Raw genomic sequence first — 7,500 nt, 5'->3', positions numbered from 1 at the left:
CTTTGTGCACACCGCCCGTCGCTACTACCGATTGAATTATTTAGTGAGGTCTCCGGACGTGATCACTGTGACGCCTTGTGTGTTACGGTTGTTTCGCAGAAGTTGACCGAACTTGATTATTTAGAGGAAGTAAAAGTCGTAACAAGGTTTCCGTAGGTGAACCTGCGGAAGGATCATTATTGAATGAATCTTATCCGTTATTAAAATATTTATTATATATAAATATATAAATAAAAATTACCCAAAAATAAAAGACATATATATTATATTGAATATATAGACCATTTGTTGTCTTCAATATAAATTGCGTGTATATTTAATTAATATACATGCGTTGCGTGATGTATTGTTCATATTAAATTATGCGCATACATTGATAAATGCAACACCTAAAATATACATTGTTGTACCTGATATACAGGTTAATGCTTTATATAATATTAAAACAATATAAATTATATTTATATTGATTATATAAAACTAAGACATTTCGCAACAATTATTTTAGGTATATCAAAAAATTAAACATATTTTATATGTTTAAATATAGACGAATATATTGAATATAAATTGCGTGTATATTTAATTAATATACATGCGTTGCGTGATGTATTGTTCATATTAAATTATGCGCATACATTGATAAATGCAACACCTAAAATATACATTGTTGTACCTGATATACAGGTTAATGCTTTATATAATATTAAAACAATATAAATTATATTTATATTGATTATATAAAACTAAGACATTTCGCAACAATTATTTTAGGTATAAAAATAACTTTATTGAAGGAATTGATATATGCCAGTTAAATGGTGTATTTTTAATTTCTTTCAATAAAAACATAATTGACGAATTGTATATTTATATATATTTATAAAACTCTAAGCGGTGGATCACTCGGCTCATGGGTCGATGAAGAACGCAGCAAACTGTGCGTCATCGTGTGAACTGCAGGACACATGAACATCGACATTTTGAACGCATATCGCAGTCCATGCTGTTATGTACTTTAATTAATTTTATAGTGCTGCTTGGACTACATATGGTTGAGGGTTGTAAGACTATGCTAATAAAGTTGCTTATTATTATATATTTTTATAATGATATGCATATGGTATATTATTGGATATATTTATATATTCATAATATTAAATATAAAAGCAATTATCTCAAATATTTATAAAAGAAAAAATGAAGATATACAATTCTTTCTTTTTTCAATTCAAATAATACTGAGAAATGTCTAGCATAAAAAAAATTAAATTTTTTTAACTAGAATTGTCTCTTATTTAAAGATGCGAAAATTGAAAATATATCAAATATATTGTTCTTCATAGAGATATATTGTTTATATATATATATACATTGCTTTATACAACCTCAACTCATATGGGACTACCCCCTGAATTTAAGCATATTAATTAGGGGAGGAAAAGAAACTAACAAGGATTTTCTTAGTAGCGGCGAGCGAAAAGAAATCAGTTCAGCACTAAGTCACTTTGTCTATATGGCAAATGTGAGATGCAGTGTATGGAGCGTCAATATTCTAGTATGAGAAATTAACGATTTAAGTCCTTCTTAAATGAGGCCATTTACCCATAGAGGGTGCCAGGCCCGTATAACGTTAATGATTACTAGATGATGTTTCCAAAGAGTCGTGTTGCTTGATAGTGCAGCACTAAGTGGGTGGTAAACTCCATCTAAAACTAAATATAACCATGAGACCGATAGTAAACAAGTACCGTGAGGGAAAGTTGAAAAGAACTCTGAATAGAGAGTTAAATAGTACGTGAAACTGCTTAGAGGTTAAGCCCGATGAACCTGAATATCCATTATGGAAAATTCATCATTAAAGTTATAATATTTAAATAATATTATAGAAATAGTGTGCATTTTTTCCATATAAGGACATTGTAATCTATTAACATATATAATTTATCATAAAATATGACTTATAGTTTATTCAAATTATTATGTTGCATTTTAACATAGGATAAATGTCATTAATTTGATAAAGTGTTGATAGATTAATAAGAATACAGTGCGTTAATTTTTCGGAATTATATAATGGCATAATTATCATTGATTTTTGTGTTTATTATATGCACTTGTATGATTAACAATGCGAAAGATTCAGGATACCTTCGGGACCCGTCTTGAAACACGGACCAAGGAGTCTAACATATGTGCAAGTTATTGGGATATAAACCTAATAGCGTAATTAACTTGACTATTAATGGGATTAGTTTTTTAACTATTTTATAGTTAATTAACACAATCCCGGGGCGTTCTATATAGTTATGTATAATAATATTTATATTATTTATGCCTCTAACTGGAACGTACCTTGAGCAGATATGCTGTGACCCGAAAGATGGTGAACTATACTTGATCAGGTTGAAGTCAGGGGAAACCCTGATGGAAGACCGAAACAGTTCTGACGTGCAAATCGATTGTCAGAATTGAGTATAGGGGCGAAAGACCAATCGAACCATCTAGTAGCTGGTTCCTTCCGAAGTTTCCCTCAGGATAGCTGGTGCATTTTAATGTTATATAAAATAATCTTATCTGGTAAAGCGAATGATTAGAGGCCTTAGGGTCGAAACGATCTTAACCTATTCTCAAACTTTAAATGGGTAAGAACCTTAACTTTCTTGATATGAAGTTTAAGGTTATGATATAATGTGCCCAGTGGGCCACTTTTGGTAAGCAGAACTGGCGCTGTGGGATGAACCAAACGTAATGTTACGGTGCCCAAATTAACAACTCATGCAGAAACCATGAAAGGCGTTGGTTGCTTAAAACAGCAGGACGGTGATCATGGAAGTCGAAATCCGCTAAGGAGTGTGTAACAACTCACCTGCCGAAGCAACTAGCCCTTAAAATGGATGGCGCTTAAGTTGTATACCTATACATTACCGCTAAAGTAGATGATTTATATTACTTGTAATATAAATTTTGAAACTTTAGTGAGTAGGAAGGTACAATGGTATGCGTAGAAGTGTTTGGCGTAAGCCTGCATGGAGCTGCTATTGGTACAGATCTTGGTGGTAGTAGCAAATAATCGAATGAGACCTTGGAGGACTGAAGTGGAGAAGGGTTTCGTGTGAACAGTGGTTGATCACGAGTTAGTCGGTCCTAAGTTCAAGGCGAAAGCCGAAAATTTTCAAGTAAAAATAAATATTACAATTATTGTGAAAATTATATACCTGAATCATTGGTAACGAAAGGGAATACGGTTCCAATTCCGTAACCTGTTGAGTATCCGTTTGTTATTAAATATGGGCCTCGTGCTCATCCTGGCAACAGGAACGACCATAAAGAAGCCGTCGAGAGATATCGGAAGAGTTTTCTTTTCTGTTTTATAGTCGTACTACCATGGAAGTCTTTCGCAGAGAGATATGGTAGATGGGCTAGAAGAGCATGACATATACTGTTGTGTCGATATTTTCTCCTCGGACCTTGAAAATTTATGGTGGGGATACGCAAACTTCTCAACAGGCCGTACCAATATCCGCAGCTGGTCTCCAAGGTGAAGAGTCTCTAGTCGATAGAATAATGTAGGTAAGGGAAGTCGGCAAATTAGATCCGTAACTTCGGGATAAGGATTGGCTCTGAAGATTGAGATAGTCGGGCTTGATTGGGAAACAATAATATGGTTTATGTGCTCGTTCTGGGTAAATAGAGTTATAATCATTTATGGTTGTAACTTGTTCCCCGGATAGTTTAGTTACGTATCCAATTGTGGAACTTTCTTGCTAAAATTTTTAAGAATACTAGTTGGGTCAAACCAATTAGTTCTTATTAATTATAACGATTATCAATTAACAATCAATTCAGAACTGGCACGGACTTGGGGAATCCGACTGTCTAATTAAAACAAAGCATTGTGATGGCCCTAGCGGGTGTTGACACAATGTGATTTCTGCCCAGTGCTCTGAATGTCAAAGTGAAGAAATTCAAGTAAGCGCGGGTCAACGGCGGGAGTAACTATGGAGAATTGGATTTGATCGCGTAGAGTGGGTGCAATTCCGTAACTCGTAAATCATACGATCAAGTCAAGTCGACTCAAAACCTCCTCGTGGTATTCTCTGGGTACTAGCTTTTGCTGGTAGCTGATTTGAGCGGCGGAGGGGTCCCTGGGGTTACCAGCCCCTTGGACCCCTTAAAAACATATTGGTGCAGAAACTAACAACGAGCCTCGGATAATTGATGATATAATAGGAAGAGGAGAGTCCACGGCTACTAGTCTGGATGCTAGCAACCAGTATGAACGTGGTGCAGCGGTTCACCTTGCAGGTCGGGTGCCCTGCACGATATGTGGAATGTCGTTCAACTCCAAGAGGGGTTTGGGCGTCCACATGTCACATCGACACAAAGACGAACTTGATACACAACGTCTTCGTGTTGATAAAAAAGCGAGGTGGTCAGAGGAAGAAACGTTGATGATGGCGAGAAAGGAGGTCGAGCTTGCAGCAAGTGGTATTCGACATCTAAATAAAAAGCTAGCGGAAATTTTTACACACCGCAGTTCCGATGCAATTTCTTCATATCGGAAGAGGGGTGAATATAAGGCAAAACTGGAACAGATAAGAGGGCAATCTGTTCCCACCCCAGAAGCATTAGAGTCGAATACCTCACAGCGCCGCCCTAGTAATAGCGAGCAAAACCGACGAGTATCAACATCATCTTCGGGACCAATCAGACCACACGAACAGACGAACAGCGAAATCCTCAGGGTACTACAGGGCTATGCCCCAGTAGTATGCGATTCCCGGTGGAGAGCCGAGGTCCTGCAAACTATCGTAGATAATGCGCAGGTCTCGGGACAGGAAACCACTCTCCAAAGTTTATCTTGCTATCTCATGGAAATTTTTCCGCCACGGAATGAACCGCACATTCTGACGAGGCCCCGAACGGAGCCTCGAAATATGAGACAGCGTAGAAGGCAGCAGTACGCTAGGGTTCAGCGTAACTGGGATAAACATCCGGGAAGATGCATAAAGTCCCTGCTGGAGGGCGCTGACGAGTCGGTGCAGCCACCCCAGGAAATTATGGAGCCATATTGGAAACAGATAATGACCACGCCTAGCTCAAGCTCCATCGAACACGCCTCGTTCCACATGGAACATTCGTTGGAGAGAGTATGGTCCGCTGTGAACCAGCGCGATCTTAGGGCCCATAAGGTCAAATTATCAGGTTCTCCAGGCCCGGACGGGATTACTCCAAGAACTGCCAGGAGTATCCCCGATGGCATTATGCTACGCATAATGAACTTAATTCTCTGGTGTGGGAGACTTCCGTACTCCATCCGTCTGGCCAGAACCATCTTCATCCCGAAGATGGCGACGGCAAGTCGTCCGCAAGACTATCGTCCTATTTCAGTCCCTCGGTTTTGGTTAGGCAACTAAATGCCATTTTGGCAGCCCGGTTGATTAGTGCAGTCAACTGGGATTCGCGTCAGCGAGGGTTCCTACCGACCGATGGGTGTGCTGACAATACGACGATTGTTGATTTAGTTCTAAGGGAACATCATAAGCGATTTAAATCGTGCTACATCGGGACCCTCGATGTTAGTAAAGCCTTTGATGCGGTAGCTCACAAAGCGGTCTACAACACATTGGCTTCGTATGGTGCCCCACAAGGACTAATCAACTACATACGGAATTCGTACGAGGGCGGCGGCACAATGCTAACTGGGAACGGGTGGGTTTCAAGGGAGTTCATTCCTGCAAGAGGCGTCAAGCAGGGTGACCCTTTGTCTCCCATACTATTTAATCTGGTCATTGACCGTTTACTTAGGTCGTTACCCAGTGAGATTGGTGCCAAAGTCGGACCCACTATGACAAATACGGCTGCGTTCCGAGCTGATATAGTCCTTTTTGCGGAAACTCCGATGGGCCTTCAGAAATTGTTGGACACCACAGTTGCTTTCTCTCCTCTGTGGGCCTCACCCTAAACTGACAAGTGTTTCACAAGTGTTTCACTGTCATAAAGGGGCAAGCCAAGCAAAAGTGTACTGTCGTGGAACGGCGGAGCTTTTTGATTGGTGAGCGCGAGGTTCCTTCACTGAAGCGCACTGACGAGTGGAAGTATTTAGGGATTAAATTCACTGCGGATGGGCGGGTCCGGTACAATCCAGCTGAGGAGTTGCAACCGAAGCTGTTGAGATTGACTCGGGCCCCCCTGAAGCCACAGCAGAAGTTATTTGCCCTTCGGACTGTCCTATATCCCACAACTCTATCACAAGCTGACCCTTGGGAGTGTGACGATAGCGTTCTGAAGAAATTTGACACATTGGTTCGATATACCGCACGGAAGTGGTTGAGGCTTCCGGTAGACGTACCAACTTCTTTTTTCCATGCCCCCCACAGAAGTGGGGGTCTCGGGTTACCATCGTTGAGATGGATAGCACCGATGCTTCGTTTGAAGCGATTGAGCAGTATAAATGGCCTCACCTCGAGCAATCCGAGGTAGCCAGCTCTTTCGTGGAAGACGAAATGCGGAGGGCCCGGGATAGGCTTCAGGCTGGAAGTCAAGAGTTGTTAACCCGTCTACAGGTAGATTCGTACTTGGCAAATAGGTTGCACATGTCTGTTGATGGTGGCGGGCTCCGTGAAGCAGAGCGTTTTGCTCCGCAACACGGATGGGTGTCCAACCCACGCGTTTTGCTAACAGGAAGGGAATATACAGAAGGAATCAAACTGCGGATAAATGCCCTACCCTCAAGTCTCGTACCACGAGGGAAGGCACGAATTGGGAAGACGGTGCCGTGCAGGATGTGATGCTCCCGAAACAACAACCACATCTTGCAGCAATGCTATCGTACTCATGGGAGGAGGAGCTAGGCACGACGGCGTAGTAAATCTAATCAAGCGGGGACTTGAGAGGAAAGGCTGCGTCGTTCATGTTGAACCAGTCTGCAGGGCGAGAGACCGGATTGAATAAACCCGACCTGGTAGCTATCCGACAAAATCACATTTATGTGATTGACGCGCAGGTAGTGACGACGGACATTCTCTCGACCAAGCGCATCAGCGCAAAGTCGAGAAGTACGAGGACACCGGACATACGACAATTTGCGGAGACTTTTCGGCTCGCAACATGTTGTTGAGTTGCTCCATTCCGCCACTGTGAACTGGAGAGGAATATGGAGCGGTAGCGGCAGTCGGTAAAACGGCTGATTGCTTCAGACCTCCTCAGCACTAGTGATAGTCATATCATTAGTGTCCGGGTAATCAGTGGGGTCTCTGGAGTTGGCGACAATTTATGTATCTGTCGGGATACACGCGTGATTGGACTTAGTCATGCATCACGTTCATATTAAAAGCTGCTGGCCGTAGCATAACATCTAAAAACGGCATAAAATTCGCTTAAAACGAGGCGGTTTTTTAGTACGTAGGCGTCTTCTGGGTCGTAGGACCCACAAGATGAATCGGTGCATGCACACTCTTATTGGCTAAATAACATCATAACCTGAGTGTGTATCTT

At 41.2% G+C, this 7,500-nt stretch overlaps 2 non-coding genes across 2 annotated transcripts in view; both read left to right on the top strand.

Annotated features, from left to right (window-relative positions):
• Positions 1–179, top strand: part of LOC138927572 (small subunit ribosomal RNA) — a 1,996-nt gene extending 1,817 nt beyond the window's left edge. Inside the window, exon 1 of the ribosomal RNA XR_011444027.1 lies at positions 1–179. This exon is cut by the window's left edge and continues 1,817 nt beyond it. This is a non-coding gene — a ribosomal RNA (small subunit ribosomal RNA).
• A 707-nt stretch (positions 180–886) lies between these two features.
• LOC138927566 (5.8S ribosomal RNA) lies at positions 887–1,065 on the top strand. The gene has a single exon (XR_011444022.1). It is a non-coding gene; the product is annotated as a 5.8S ribosomal RNA (ribosomal RNA).
• The last annotated feature ends 6,435 nt before the right edge of the window (positions 1,066–7,500 follow it).

Source organism: Drosophila bipectinata, unplaced genomic scaffold (genome assembly GCF_030179905.1).
Source record: "Drosophila bipectinata strain 14024-0381.07 unplaced genomic scaffold, DbipHiC1v2 scaffold_34, whole genome shotgun sequence".
In the NCBI taxonomy this organism is placed as follows: domain Eukaryota; kingdom Metazoa; phylum Arthropoda; class Insecta; order Diptera; family Drosophilidae; genus Drosophila; species Drosophila bipectinata.
Note: the sequence above shows the minus strand (reverse complement) of the source record. Positions and strands in the feature narration are given on the sequence as shown.